The following is a 17,119-nucleotide window of genomic DNA, read 5'->3' as shown; positions in this document are numbered from 1 at the left end:
AGTGTTCATTAATCTGATGAGAACCCAGAAACTTATGTGGTTTTTCCATGTTACTTTCAGTTGTCCAGCTTTGGTCTGTGTGTGTGATGACATTTATGGTGTTTATCATTACATCACCTGTCTCACCTAAAACCAACACATTCACTTTTCATATGGTAAGTTCCACGAACATCATCATATTTCCTACATGCAGAAATGTATAAGATCATTCAGTTGGTAACCTCACTAGATAGGTTCTGATCTGTTGGAAAACCAGGAAACAAAAAAGAAAGAACCAAGAAACAGGAAGAATCAACCAGGAAACAAACCAAAAAAAAACCCAAAAAACAAACAGTTGAACAATAAAAATCAACAAGGAAAAAAGAAGAATCAACACTGTTACTGTTTGAGTCCGTACTTGTGTTGTTCTCGCTCATATGTAAGTCGCTTTGGATAAAGCGTCTGCTAAATGACTGTAGAATAGAATAGAACAAGAAAATGGAAAGAATCAAGAAGGAAATGGGATAATCAACAAGGATTCTGGAAGAATCAACAAGGAAATGAGAAAATCAAGAAAACAGGAAGAATTAACAAGGAAACCAGAAGAACATACTAGAAAATCGGAAGAATCAACAAGGAAAAAGAAAAATCAACAAGGAAATGGAAAGAATGAGCAAGGAAAAAGTAAGAATCAACAAGTAAACTGGGAGAATAAACAAAGAAATGGGAAGAATTAGGAAGGAAACAGTAAGAATCTCAAGAAAATGGGAAAAATCAACAAGGAAATCGGAAGGATCAACAAGGAACTGGGAAGGCTCAATGAGGATGTGGGAAAATCAACAAGAAAATGGGAAGAATCATCAAGGAAACAAGAAGAATCAACAAGAAAATTGGAAGAATTAACAAGGAAAATGGAAGAATCAACAAAAAAAGGGAAAAATTTACAATGTAATGGGAAAAATCAGCAAGGAAATGGGAAGAATTGAGACAGAAACTGGACAAATCAACAGGGAAAATAAACATGGAAATGGGAAGAATCAACAAGGAAACAAGAAAATTAAAAAAAGAAATGGGAAGAATTAGGAAGGAAATAGGAAGAATCAACAAGAAAACGGGAAGAATCAATAAAGAAATGGGAAAATCAACAAGGAAACAGGAATAATTAAGAAGAAACGGGAAGAATTAACAAGGAAACAAGGAGAATCAACAAGGAAATGGGGAGAATCATGAAGGAAATGGGAAGAATCATGAAGGAAATGGGGAAATAGAAACTGAATAAAATTGGGGTTTCAGAGTGTCAGAATGACTAACATGTTGGATCTGGACCATACACTCCTTGGATAAAGGACTTCTGTCTGTTGAGATCTTACTGATCCTGGAGCTGCACCTGATACCAAGCATCATTCTGTTGTAGAACAGAAAAGAACATATCAGGCTGATTTAAATCAAATTTATCCGATAACTTCCAGTAATGATGGGATCACATGACATCTTCACATCACCGTAACATAATTCCAGGTGGCCTGGAGCTGTGGTTAGCTTCACTGGAAAGTTCAGGCTGGAAACTCTTCTTGATGATGGAAAACCAGAAATATGTTGGTTTACATATAAAATGTTTATCTGAGTGTAAAATTGAGACATATGTGTTAATTAGTTTTATCATGATACACCCTTTTTTCGATTCAGATTAGATTATTTCTGTTGTTTTTGACCCAATATGTTTTTATTAGATTACATAGGTTGTGCTGAAAAAATCAGAATAATTCAAACAAAATTAGTCTCAGCCTTTTGTGGTTGTCAGGACTTCACCGACTTGTTGACAAAGTTTAAACATCAGTTCTGGTGATAAACTACGATGATCGCTGCTCAGCTATAAATAATATTTGGCTGACGTCTGATAGGAAAAGATAAATCTCTCTCAGTATATATGAAAGCAGTCATGAGGATGATACACGGCAAGCCGGATATTTTCTGTTATGGTACGTAAACAAGTCAGAACTACTGCTTTAGGTGACATTATTAGACAGCATGGTATAAATGTCCATAACCTCTATAACCTCCAGTTATCAGACCCTCTCTGTGGAACCAGATCCCAGTCTGGCTTCAGGAACCAGAACCAGATCCCAGTCTGGCTTCAGGAACCAGAACCTCCTCTCTACCTTCACATCATCTTCAAACTTTCCTTCCTGATGAATCTTCTAGTCAGGTCTGATTGGTGACCCTGATCCATTCCTTGTACTGGTGATACTGGAAACAGACACAGCATCCTATATATAATATATCATTTATATATATAATATATATAATATATATATAATGGTCTGTTTTCTATGAGACCAGATCCATCTTAATACTCGGAAATGCCCTTTTTGTTTCACAAATGCACACACTCTGGTTCACAAATATAATTTTGAGGTACATTCACAGATATTCACAGATAATACGAATTGCTGAACGTGCATTTACAACCTGCCTCCTCTTTTATGAACATCTCTGCATTTGTGAGAGAAATCTATACGGTGGATTTTGGGACTCCCCTGACGTCACAGGTCAACAAATGTCACTCATTGGCTTATTGAGCTGTCTATCAAATTTATTACTGATTGGCAGATTCATCAGTTAACTAGGTGTGTTTGCCCTTGTGTACTTCTTTAAACTAATAGATATAATTTTCTATTATGAGAACCCTAACAATAAACCTCTTGAACAGTTAGTTAACTATTTCACATTACAAGCCAAATTTTTCATTCATAAACAATGATTCCTCAAACACCTGCTATTTCCCTTATTCCAAATTGAAATTAACTCACTTTTTAAATCTCTGAAACTCCTAAAAACAATATAAAGAATATGAGGCTTCACAAGTTTTATGAAAATATTTTTAATTGTGTAGATCCCACCTCTTCATAATTTATACTTTATATTTTATTGTCACATAAAATTGTATCCTCTTGTGGTTTTGTTCTTGCTTCAAGCTGAATTTTAATTTGTATATAACCTTGTTTGTTTTATCTGTATTGACTTATTGTACCTATGTTGTTCAATTGTGTATATATATATATGTATTTTTTGTAGTTTCAATAAAGTTTTGTTAGAAAAAAAAACAAGTGTGTTTGCGTTCAGCCAATGGTACGGCTCCTTATATTTTCTCCACACTTTTAAACCCAGTTGCAGAGCTACTGCTATTGAGAAACACCGAGATCCAAAAACTGCAAATAGCAAATGCAAATCTTGCAACGGCAAATACTGACCCTGTACCGCCATATGCAGATCCTGTACCGGCATATGCCGATCCTGTACCACCATGTGCCGACCCTGTACCGGCATATGCCGATCCTGTACCACCATATGCCGACCCTGTACCGGCATATGCCGATCCTGTACCACCATATGCCGACCCTGTACGGCCATATGCTGATCCTGTACCGCCATATGCTGACCCTGTACGGCCATATGCCGACCCTGTACCACCATATGCCGACCCTATACGGCCATATGCCGACCCTGTACCGCCATATGCCGATCCTGTACGGCCATATGCCGACCCTGTACCGCCATATGCCGATCCTGTACCGCCATATGCCGATCCTGTACCGCCATATGTCGATCCTGTACCGGCATATGCCAATCTCGTACGCGCATATGCCGATCCTGTACGGCCATATGCCGACCCTGTACGGCCATATGCCGACCCTGTACGGCCATATGCCGACCCTGTACGGCCATATGCCGACCCTGTACGGCCATATGCCGATCGTGTACCACCATATGCCGACCCTGTACCGCCATATGCCGATCCTGTACCACCATATGCCGACCCTGTACCGCCATATGCCGATCCTGTACCGCCATATGCCGATCGTGTACCACCATATGCCGACCCTGTACCACCATATGCCGATCCTGTACCACCATATGCCGACCCTGTACCGCCATATGCCGACCCTGTACGGCCATATGCCGACCCTGTACCGCCATATGCCGATCCTGTACCGCCATATGCCGACCCTGTACCGCCATATGCCGACCCTGTACGGCCATATGCCGACCCTGTACCGCCATATGCCGATCCTGTACCGCCATATGCCGACCCTGTACCGCCATATGCCGATCCTGTACCGGCATATGCCGACCCTGTACCGCCATATGCCGATCCTGTACGGCCTAATGCCGACCCTGTACCGCCATATGCCGACCCTGTACCGCCATATGCCGACCCTGTACAGCCATATGCCGACCCTGTACCGCCATATGCCGATCCTGTACCACCATATGCCGACCCTGTACCGGCATATGCCGACCCTGTACCGCCATATGCCGACCCTGTACCGCCATATGCCGATCCTGTACCGGCATATGCCGACCCTGTACTGCCATATGCCGATCCTGTACCGCCATTTGCCAACCCTGTACGGCCATTTGCCGACCCTGTACGGCCATATGCCGACCCTGTACCGCCATATGTCGACCCTGTACGGCCATATGCCGACCCTGTACCGCCATATGCCGACCCTGTACGGCCATATGCCGATCGTGTACCGCCATATGCCGACCCTGTACCCCCATATGCCGATCGTGTACCGCCATATGCCAACCCTGTACCGCCATATGCCGATCCTGTACCGCCATATGCCGACCCTGTACGGCCATATGCCGATCGTGTACCGCCATATGCCGACCCTGTACCGCTATATGCCGTCCCTGTACCGCCATATGCCGATCGTGTACCGCAATATATGCTGATCGTGTACCGCCATATGCCGATCCTGTACCGGCATATGCCAATCCTGTTTTGGTATATGCCAATTCTGTGCCGGCATATGGCACGGCAGTTGCTGTTTTGTAAATGACTGCTGTGAAACGGCCAACGCCACTGCCCAACAGCGAACTTCCCCTCCAACTGGTTTGCAGCGACAGCTTTGTTTACAACATAAAACAGTAGTTTTACAGGGATTTGTCCACATTGTCTGTTGGAAAAATGAACAATGTAACTGGAGTAAAAAAAAACACACACACACGTTTGATCTTTTGCATCATCTTTGGTAATATAATAATAAAGTCTGGAGGTTTTATTTTTCATTTTTTTAACATTTTGCCTGCCTGATTTCCAGCTTAATGATCAGTGATTAATGAAGATCTATGTCTGTCTGTGTAACAGTATTAGCCATTCTGTTAGTCACAGTGGCCGTTGTCAAATGGTCGTGGACAACAGGTCAGACACTTGTTTTCTGCTAATTAGCTCCAGATGCTTTCCACTTTATTAGTAATAATGGATTAAGTCATCATTCATTGACGATCAAGCTATTTTACGTCACGTCCTTCATGCACCAGGAGAGGACGCAACATTGTGGGACATGGCTAAAAGTCATCATTAGTGTACATGTGAATCAGAGCACGTGCATTTGTGAAACAGAAACTGTACATGTCTGAGTTTTTAGATGATCTGGCCTCATAGTTCTGACTCTTTGGTGTTAATTTCATACCTGTAACTTCCATAAAGGCTACATAAATATTCATTCATTATCAATACTGCTTAGTGGAAGTAAGGGTTGTGGGGAAGTTGGAACCGATCCCAGCGAGAGGCAGGTACACCTGGACAGGTTGCCAGTCCATCAGAGGGTCACACAGAAGGAAAAACAACCATTTATGCTCACAAATTAATACCTACAGCGAATTTATAGTATCCATTTAACCAATTTGGATGGTGGGAGGAAGCCAGAGTACCAGGAAAGAACCCACGCACATGAATCCACGCCCAGACTCGAACCGGCAACCTTCCTGGTGCTAAATAAAAGGCATGTTAATATGATCAACACTTTATGGGGGGAAGTGACTATTTTTAATCACCTTGTTTTCTTTCATATTCAGCATGAAACTATTTTTTTTTGTAATGTAACAACAGAATGGAGGTATTGGTTCATACCAGAAGGACAATTTTAGGTTAAAATTTCTCATTTCAAGGAATTTCACTGAGTGCCCCATAAAGGGTTAAGTCATCTGAGCTGAATCCTTTCTTCATGATGCATCCACCTTCCCACTGACAGTAGCAACATGACACATGATGACTAAGTCATTTAAACATTGTGACTTTGTATCTTCAAAGCTGATCAACAACTAATTTCCCTAAATGAGTGAAATCCTGTGATGTAAAAAACCCCACTAAGGACAGAAAACAATAAAAAAAATGTTTTGTCTTAACGAAAACTCTCATTCAGGAGTCTAAATGTTCAGATCTCAGATACTGTAAGAAAACCTAAAAACTTTAAGCTGTAATACAACTCCAAAACTCCTACAACGACGTAGATTCAGCGTGTTCAGCTGTTCTGTGATGGGTTGTCGGTTTGACCCCAGAGGACAGACACTCCGTCAGCTCCTCACCGGAGCCAGACGCTTTCATCTTCTCCTCTCTGGGAGAATTAAAAATGCTGATAATTTTGTCTGATTTCCAGGTGGTCTACTTTTTCAGATGTGTTTACTCTATCTGCTGGCAGAAGAGTGATCACATGCGGTCACGTGCATGTGTATGCGTGCGCATCGGGGTGTAACTGGCCAGAGATTGGCTTTAACATCCATCATGTCAATCAGACAAATAATGTCAGACTGTTCAGCTTTTAATGAAGTTTACAAGACCAAAGAGAGAGGAGAATAAACTGTTGTGAGTCGTCGGTGGATGAAACCACAGATTTACCAGAATTAGCCTGACCTTGTAGGAGGGACACGTGGTTGATTTACTGCATCACGATAAATCGGCTTGATTGGATGTCATGTGGACAGGGACTTTGCTGCAAACTGGTTCTGTCAGGCTAATCTGAAATGAACCAGACTGACGAGTTCAGAGACGTTCTAACACCTCTGCTCTGGTTCTTAAAGTCTGACTCTGCTGGAACCACCTAATCCAGTCCAGTTCCCTCCCAGTCTACTGACCTGAAGCTGCTGGTGATCACTGACCCGTCACGTCTCTGCAGGTCCAGATCAGTCCGCCTTCCTGATGTCCATCGAAAGTCCACAAAGGCTAAATCAGAGTGTTGGCTGCTCTTCAACCAGTCAGCATCCCCTGCGGTTCAGTCCAGTCCAGGTCTGGTTCAGGAGCAGAACCAGAGCTCCAGCTCTCCAGTTTCCTGTTGTTGAGGAGTGAAACACCTGAGCAGCTCCGTCTCTCCCACCTGTCCGCCCCCTCCCCCAGTCCCTAACAGCGACTCATTAGCCGTCTTCCTCTCTCTTCTTGTTCTTTGGGGGATTTACTGTTTTCCTCTTGTGTCACTTTGTTGCCTGACAACCAGCAACCGGATTCACAAACAAACTGGTTTCCTCCTGGTTTCAGCCCAGACCCTGCTGGGCCAGAACTGGTTTAGGACCAGCAGGTGAAACAGCAGAAAACAGATGAATCTGTCCCGTTAGATCAGGCGTTTGCTTGGTGTGGGGGCGTGGGTTCTGTGAAAGACAGTTGTGGATCTGCAGGTAAACTAAAGAACATCAGAACATCAGCAGCAATGTTCCACAGTCGGTTCTCACCAGAACTCTGAAGCCATCGACACGTTGGGGAACCCCGAGCTTCAGACGGGAGGATGACGAGTCATCCACCTGAAGCTTCTCTTTTCTGACTGGTGAAGGAATAAAGGTGTTGTGGTGACCCACTGAACCCCCCCACCCTCCCTTGGTTCTGTATGGGAGTGAGTGGGTCAGTGTGACCCGGTTCTGTACAACTTGGTTCTTTCTGTCTGCATATTGAGTGTTCTGTCTGATTCTGGAGGAAGCAGGTGTGGAAAACAGATGGCCATGAATGGTCAGGTTGTCTCATTCATTCATTCATTTTCTGAACCCGCTTAATCCAAGTAAGAGTAGCGGGGGAGCTGGAGCCCATCCCAGCAGCCTTCGAGAGGACAGATTGTTTGTTGATCAACATTATATTTTTCCTTTAATCAAGATATCTTGACGTTATGCTTCACGTTTATGAGATGCTGCTGTGATAAACTGTTGGAATCAATTAAAAAAAAAAGTTTTTCTGCATTATATTAAGGCTTTCTCCACACGTAGCAGGTATCTGACAAAACCAAGATATTGTCTCCATTTGGTCTGTCATCCACACTAAAACACAGATTTCTGCATCAAAAACGATGGTCTTAAAAACCTCCGATCAAAGTGAAGATGTGCGAATACTCCATTTGCATGTCTGGATGCAGACATATTTTATTTAAATCATCAATGTACAAACAATAAGGCACATTTTACATTTCAGAATCATTTCAAAGTTCTTTGCGTAGTCGAACAGTTGTCAATAAACAACATCAAGTGAAGGAACAATGAATAGAAAATAAGCAAAATAAATACAAAAAGTAGGATTTAATCCATATAAACTAAAAAATAAAACAGAAAAATTTGAATAAATAAGGATAATAGAACAAACAAAAATAATGATAAATTGATTCATAGGTTTAAGGGTCGGGGGTCAATTAGTTTATATTGCTGTATATGCTTAAGTGGCTCAGCTGCACCTTTTGTGGTCATATTTTGAAGATTTATTACAAAATCTGAAGTCATTATAAAAACATTTAAAGATGGGTGGATACTTTAAGAATCTAGATTTGTGTATATATTGTTTTGCCAATATGAAAACTGCGTTTACCATCAACTCAATATTATTATCCAGAACAATTCTATATAAAACTTCTCCATGAAACAGAGGTTTCACCGGTATCTTTTTGTGACCCAACCATTCTTGCACTTGAGTCCAAACATGTGGACCTATATAAGCAGAGGTTTTATGTTTTAAAACAGTGTGCGACAGAAAATACCATGACGTCACATGTGCAACGTTAATTTGTTTATGTAACCAAAGGTCTTGTTCATGTACCTTTACTTTTATAATATATAAAACAAGAACACAAATAAGTTCTGTGGAACTGGCACAGCTACCGTCTTTAATTAGTCAGCACTGTCAAAATTTCACCAACAACCATAGACTGTATTTAGAGATGGACGTAGCCTCCGTGACGTCACAAATAGGTTTCTGAGGAGTTGAATTGAAGCTCGGTGGACGGTTCCTACCATCGCCATCTTGGCAGCATCATGTGTGTCATCTCACTCTGAAAATACAAAAATGGGCAAAGAGGTGGAGCTGAGAGGGGGGGCTGTGAGCGTCATGGTGGACGATTGACATCGAGTGAACTCCGAGCTTTCTGTAGCTAAGAGCTAACCGAGCTAACCCAGAGATAACAGGAGCTAACCAGCTAACGGAGGTAAGCGGGCTAAAGCTAAATCACGTTTTTAACCGGCTAAAAACCGCGGTTGTTCTACGTTCTTCTGACTTGAAGCAGGAGATTGGGTACCTGTCAATCAAAAGGACACGCCCCTAAATATGCCAAATTTTGAGATTAAATTACTTTTAAACGGGCGAGTTAGAAAAAAATTCACTCCCCCACAGTTGTCACGAAGTTAAACCTGACCTATTAAACCTAAAATGGATTTTTGAACCAGGCTGTAAACATGTTTATTTCTGCTGTAAAGATGTTTATTTCTGCTGTAAACATGTTTATTTCTGCTGTGAAGTTGGTCTTTTTAACATGGGAGTCTATGGGGATTTACTCTGTTTTGCAGCCCCTAGTGGATGAAGGGGGAACTGCAGTTTTATGCACTTCCACATAGGCTTCACTTTCCGTCCATTTTTCATATACGGTCTATGCCAACAACAGAGCGCAAATTTCCTGTCTGGCCTTTTCAAAATAAAACTGTAGGCACACCGCTTACTGAACACATGAAATCTTTTACATTTACAACAGCATGGATGTCCTTGACAGTGTGATGGCATGATCAAACGCTGCACAAGTCTTCTAATTAGCCATTGATTTGAGTCAGGGGTGTTGCAGCAGGGAAAGTCCTGACATTGGCAGGACTGTGGCACTCGAGGACCGGAGTTGCCTACCCCTGATCTAGGAGATGAGCTACTGACCAGATATTTTTCCATCCGTTGTTCTATATAGAGAGATTTGCCTGCTGACAGCACGTATCTATTATTCCAGATGGGGTTTGCTGTGGAGAGAAATTGTGTGTACATGAGTTTCCAACAGAGGAGAACCTATTTATGGAAGATGATATAATTGGTAGTTTTTCAATTGTAAAGTCACACTTAAGAACAAAATCTATACCACCTAGTTTTTTAAATAAACGCTGGTGAGACAGTATCAGATGCTGCTTTTGTTCAGCAGAGAAGATTGTAGCCATTATAATTTCAGGACAGCATTTAAACATTTGAAGTCAATGGCTTTTATACCCCCATCTTCGTAACCTTTAACTATTTCAGGCTTTTTAATGTAATGAACCTGGTTTTTCCAGATTAAATTAAAGTTTAATTGGTTGATGGTTTTTATATCATTTTCAGGGCTAGCCATAGAGTATGCTGGATAAATGCACCTAGATAGGGTTTCCATTTTGGTTAAATATGTTCTTCCGAAAATAGTCAAGTCTCTTTGAAGCCACATATTTAGTTTTGATTGATCTTTATTTTGTGAATACCAAGATATTTAACTGAATGCTTGATAGGTATATTGTAGGCACTTGTAAGGTTGCAATCATGTATGGCTATTAATTCACATTTATTTGAAATTAAATGAAAATGAAAAATACTTCATTAATCCCCAAAGGGAAATTCAATATTGTAGTTTATAATAATAATTCATTTGAGGCGGTCTTGTTCCGGAGGCTGATGGCTGCTGGCAGGAATGATCTTCTGTATCTTTCAGTCTTACATCGGACCTGAAGAAGCCTCTCACTGAACACACTCAGTTGTTTCATCACTGTGTTGTGGAGAGGGTGTGAAGAATCCTCCATCATCTTCATCAGCTTGTGCAGCATTCTTCTTTGGACAATCAGCTCCAGCGGCTCCAGAGTTACTCCAAGCACAGAAGCAGCTTTCTGGATCAGTTTGTTGATTCTCTTCAAGTCTCTGGTTCTGATGCTACTACCCCAGCAGATGCTGCAAAGCTGACTGCACTCTCCACAACAGACTTATAGAAGATATGCAACATCTTGGTGCAGACGTTAAACCATCTCAGCTTCCTTAAGAAGTACAGTCTGCTCTGACCTTTCTTGTAGATGTAGTCAGTGTTGCATTTCCAGTCCAGTTTGTTGTCCAGCTGAACTCCAAGATACTTGTATTCCTCCACCACCTCCACCTCCTCTCCCAGGATGGAAACAGTGCTTTGTTTATTCTTCTTCCTCCTGAAGTCAACAATCATCTCTTTTGTTTTGCTGCTATTTAATATGAGATGATTGTCACCGCACCATTTAACAAACTGACTGACCAGTTCTCTGTACTCTGCTTCTTGTCCATCCCTGATACACCCCACAACTGCAGAGTCATCAGAGTATTTCTGCAGATGACAGGACTCAGAGTTGTACTGGAAGTCTGAGGTGTACAGAGTGAAGAGGAATGGCCAGAGTACAGTTCCTTGTGGTGCACCAGTGCTGCTGACCTCCATCTCAGACACACAACCTTTCAGTCTCACAAACTGGGGTCTGTTTGTGAGGTAGTCATAGATTCAGGTGGTTGTGGAGGTATCCACCTGGAATTTATGGAGCTTCTCACATAACAAAGCAGCTGAATGGTATTAAAAGCACTGAGAAATGAAAGAACATGACCCTCAGAGTGCTGCCTGAATGGTCCAGATGAGCGTGTGCTCTCTGGAGCAGGTATATGATGGCATCTTCAACCCCAAGTCCATTACGATATGCAAACTGGAATGGGTCCTGAAAGGTGTTTACTTGCTTGTTGAGGTGAGCCAGTAAGAGTCTCTCCAGGACTTTCATGATGTGAGATGTCAGGGCAACTGGTCTGTAGTCACTTGGTTCAGCTGGTTGTGTTTTTTTAGGCACTGGAACAAGGCAGGAGGTTTTCCACAGCACTGGGACTCTATTTTGTCTCAGACTGGTGTTGAAAAGGTGCTGGAGAATCGGACATAGTTGTTTTGAGCAGGTCTTGAGAACTCTGGGCCTGACACCATCTGGACCTGCAGCCTTGTTCTAGTTCAGTTTCTCAAGTTGCTTCTTAACCTGATTGCAGGAGACAAACAAGGTGGAGGTCTCAGGATGTCCTGATGTGGAGGGAGATGAAGCTGTGTTCTGGTCCATGACTGAGCTGCAGGGTGACAGATTGGAGGCGTGACAGGAAAGCAGTGGGCTTATGGAGGGTGTGTGGTCTGTTGGGCTGGAGGTAGGGGGTGAACTGAACCTGTTGAAGAATATGTTCAGCTCATTAGCTCTGTCCAGACCTCCATCAGGCTGGTCCCCCTTTAACTTGAAGCCGGTGATCTTCTTCATTCCAGACCACACATCCCTCAGGTTATTCTGCTGGAGCTGACTTTCTAACTTCTTCCTGTAGTCCTCCTTGCACTTCTTAGTTTGTGTTTTAAGTTGTTTTTGTGTTGCCCTCAATAACTCCGTGTCTCCATCCCTGAAGGCTTTCTTTTTGATGTTCAGCAGCTTTTTCAGGTCACTGGTGATCCAGGGTTTGTTATTGGGGAAGCACCTCACTGTTCTTGTTGGGACGATGCTGTCCACACAGAAGTTTATGTAATCTGTCACACACTCAGTCATGGCGTTGATGTCGTCTCCATGAGGTTCACAGAGGACGTTCCAGTCTGTAGCCTCAAAGCCTCCTCTAAGAGCATCTTCAGCTTCAGCAGACCAGATTTTGATAGTCTTTGTGATGACTGGTTGCTGCTGAACGATGGGCTTGTAGGTGGAGGTGAGAAGAACCAGATTATGGTCAGATCTTCCTAAAGGAGGCAGGGCAGAACAACTGGATCCATTATTCATATTTGCATAAAATAAGTCCAACATCTTATTTTCTCTGGTGGAGCAGCTGACAAACTGCTGGAATGTTGGTAGAGTTGCAGAGAGGGAGACGTTGTTGAAGTCTCCGGAGATCGCCATGAATGAGTTTGGATGCTGTGTTTGTAGCCGAGCAACGACGGAGCTGATGACGTCACAGGCTGTGTCTGGTGCGGTACCAGGTATTATATAAACCGCTACCAGAATAACACAGGTAAACTCTCTGGGTAAATAATATGGACGGAAGCTCACAGCTAACAGTTCCATGTCCCTTGTGCATATCTTCTTCTCCTTGACAGTAACATGTCCAGGATGACACCAACGCTGGTTAACCAGCACTGCAATTCCACCACCCTTTAGCTTTCCGCTGTGTTGTCTACTGCGGTCTGCACGGACCGTTTTAAAGCCCGGTACAGACACATTACAGTCAGGGATGTGTTCATGCAGCCATGTCTCGGTGAAGCACATAATACTGCACTCTCTGTATTCTTTCTGAGACCTTGTTAGCATCTCGAGCTCGTCCGTTTTGTTAGCTAGCGATCTCACATTACCCATGAGGACGGTCGGGAGAAATGGTTTAAATCTCATTGCTTTTTCCGCTCTCTGAATCCTGCTCTGTATCCTCTTCTCTTTCTTTTCAACTCCATCAGGATTTGATGTGTTGTTTCGCTAATAATCCTGAATTGGGAGAGTTTAATCAGTTGATCCCAATTGTAAACAAGTCTTTCGTTGCCATGGAGAATCATAACAAGTCTTGAAAGGGTGAAAATGTGCAAAAAAATCCTCCTTGCAGCACACCCTCCGAACTGGCATGAAATCCTCAGAAAAGAAATACCTAATTTGAAGTAATATCTGTGCAAGAAGACTTTGTACTTTAAAAAAAAATCAAGATAGCAAGTCAGAACTACTACAATCTGCTGCCAACAGACGGTGCAATCTAGAATGTAAGGTTGAGTATTAATCCTGATGCTTTAGAAAATGTATCAATTAGCTCAAGAATTTCAGGGATCTGCTCCAAGTGTTTTACAAAGATGGTGGTATTTTCTGCCAGTTGGCTTATTACTATTTGCTCCTCAAAAACATTCAACTTGGTAAAATCTGAATTCTTTATATAGATGGCTAACATTTCTGCTGCCGTAATAAATAAGAAGGGTGAGAGGTTGCAACCTTGTTTCAGTCCTCTATTAATGGTGAAGCGGGGAGTCATTCCTTGGGGAAGTATAACTGAACTTGATGTATCTTGATAGAAGGATTCAATTATGTCACAGAATTTAGATCCAAATCCATACATATGTAGAATTTTAAATAAAAATGTATGTTCTAGTGAATCAAAGGCCTTATAGAAGTTGAGGAATAAAATAAATCCTTGGTCTTCTATAAGGTGACTATAGTAGATCGTGCACCAATCTTATAATGTTGTGTATAGATTTGTTTTTCATAAAACCTGTTTGGAGTTTGCATGTTCTCCCTGTGTATGTGTGGGCTCTCTCCAGGTTCTTCGGCTTCCTCCCACCGTTCAAAGACATGCATGTTAGGTTAACTGGTTACTCTAAATTGCCCCTAGGAGTGAGTGGTTGTTTGTTTCTGTGTGGCCCTGCAATGGACTGACGAGCTGTCCAGCGTGTACCCTGCCTTTCGCCCAAAGACTGCTGGGATGGGCTCCAGCTTCCCCACGACCCTGAATGGATTAAGCGGTTAGAAACATGAATAAATGAATGAATGAACTGTTTGGGTTTTGCTGATTATTTGGTCTAGTCCTCTTTTTAATCTATTTGTATAAATATGAGTTAGTAATTTGTAATCATTGTTTAGTAAAGAAATTGGGTGGTAGTTGTCTATAACCTTGTTTCATTTTCCCGGCTTTGGAATGTGTGTAATGATGCCTTGTTTTATGTTACTTGGCAGGGACAGATTTGATGTAAATTCCTTAAAATCTCTAACTAAGTCCCAAAAATGTCTATAAAAGTTGACAGTCGCACCATCAGTTCCTGGAGATTTTTCTAATTTTAACTGCATGACTGCTCTGTCTAATTCTTCTAGGTCTGCATCATATTCGTCCTTGAAATTGTTATTAATTTGGGGGATCAGATCTTTAAATTTTTGGTGAAAGAAATCAGTCAGTTAAGGAAAATGATGAACTGTATAGGTTTTGGTAAAATGCTATTTCTTTTGCAGTTAACTGGGGATCAGTGCAGTCTGCATCATTAACTGTAAGAGTGTGAATAGAGTTCCTTTCTGATCTTTTTTTCTTAAGTCTACAGAAGCATGCTGAATTTTTCTCCCCTTCCTCTATTCATTTAGCTCCTGACCTAATGTATGCTTCCTTTGACTTTTCTTTCATAAATGTTATCAAGTTTAGACTGTAATGAGGAGAGTTCAGTCTGGTCATTCTCTGTTAGTTATTTTTTGGTGGTAATTGCGTTTATTTTTCTAACTGTGTTTTCTTCATCAAATTCATTCATGTTCTTAATGTAATGAATAGAGTACTGACAAATTTTATAATATTAAAATGACCATTTCAGAGTGTACAATGTTATGCTGTTATCTTGTAAAATATTTTGGACTAGGTCTTAATGCCTTTGTAGTATTCCTCATTTTTTTTAATAGGTTTGGATTAAGTTTCCAATATCCCTTTTTTCTGATGTCCTGTGTTGCAGGTGTTACTGATAAGCCAATAGAGCAATGATCAGTAAGTGGTGTAGGTATTATTTCACATTATGAGGTGTGATCTAACACTGCATTAGTAACTAGCCAATAATCTAGTCTGGATCTGGATGAGGCGTCTGGTTTGATCCAGGGGAACTGTTTGTGGTTTGGGTATTTCTCTCTCCATGGATCCTGTAGATTTAAACTGTTACAGAAGTTTACATTAGGTTGAGGACTTATAAATCTACTTGGGGATCTGTCCGTCCACTCATCTAAGACCATGTTACAGTTGCCTCCTATTATAACATTGTCTGTACAGTATCTGTTTCTAAGTTCTAGTATGTTTGCTTCAATATCTATGAGAAAATTTCTATTTTGTGCCACGTTACAGTACCCATATATATTTTACAAGAATTAGTAGTGAGCTTTCAAAGTTGAGCACGCAGACAATCCAGTGACTGTCTTCCCCAATTTTAACTGTTGCTAATTTCCCACGGCAATTATTAAATAAAATTGCTACCCCTGCAGATCTAGTTGTGCTATGTTCAAATATGATCTTGTCTCCTCGTTGTGTGGACCAGAATGTCTCATCTGCAGTATTTGAATGGGTTTCTTGGAGGAGCACATATTGTGGATTTATATTTTTGAAGAAGAAGAATATGGCTTTTCTTTTTAGCCTATCACAGAGGCCCCTAGCATTTACTGACAAGAGCTTCAGGTTGTGTTTTAAAGACATTAAGGCCAACCGATATTTAAATCTAGAAAAGCAAATATTAGGAAAGTAAATAAAGAACAATGTAAGAAAAAAGAGGAGTTTCCCTTTAACTAAGGCTGGGGAAAGGAAGTTTTTGTCGTTAAGAGTTGACATTTTCCGTATTTGTGTCCCTACTCTTCTCTTCTTGTTTTGTTAATGTTTTTGGTGAGCTGCTGCAGCAAAGTTTTCGGGAGAACACATGTTTTGAATGAAGTCTGGGACCAGGCAGACAGAGTATTCAGTGTGCTCCGTTTGCCATCCAACCGGGAGTCCTCACCTAATCATATCACGTTGGAGGCACGTTTCCCGTTTTGTGAAAGTGACGTTGTAAGATGGAAGGTTATTCTGATTGGATAAGATTAGAGCCGCTACCGCCGCCTTCTGAATGTGTTATGTGGATGTGTGTGGATGGATTTGTTTCAGAAAAACAGGTCGTGTGGACTTTTTTTTTTTATAACTGGCCAGAGGGGGGAAGATATTCGGTTTTATGAAAACCCAGCTACGTGTGGACAAGGCCTAACTCCACATTAGTAACCAATTGACCTATACTACTATCATTACTACTACTACTACTACTACTACTACTACTACTACTACTACTACTACTAATAATAATAATAATAATAATGAAAAGTCTGGCCGGGCTCACTGTCTCCATCTGGTCCATTTGTGTCCAACTTAATTTACAGCATCCTGTCGTAACGTCACCATGGTAACCAGGCTGAAGTCAACAGTTACAACAACAGATGGAGTCACTTTCCATTTTTAATCTGTTGGATACAGAAACTTTTATGGAAAGATGAAGAATTGAAAACAGAAATCAGTGAAACTCTAAAGAAAGGCAAATGATCAGAGTTCTGTTTCCATCATGGTGCTGGTTCTGATGGTCCAGTCCTGTGGGTTTGGACCAGGTCT

The sequence above is a fragment of the Telmatherina bonti genome (genome assembly GCF_933228915.1).
Source record: "Telmatherina bonti genome assembly, chromosome: 20".
NCBI classification, from domain to species: Eukaryota; Metazoa; Chordata; class Actinopteri; order Atheriniformes; family Telmatherinidae; genus Telmatherina; species Telmatherina bonti.
The sequence above is the reverse complement of the archived record's forward strand: the minus strand, read 5'-3'. Positions refer to the sequence as shown.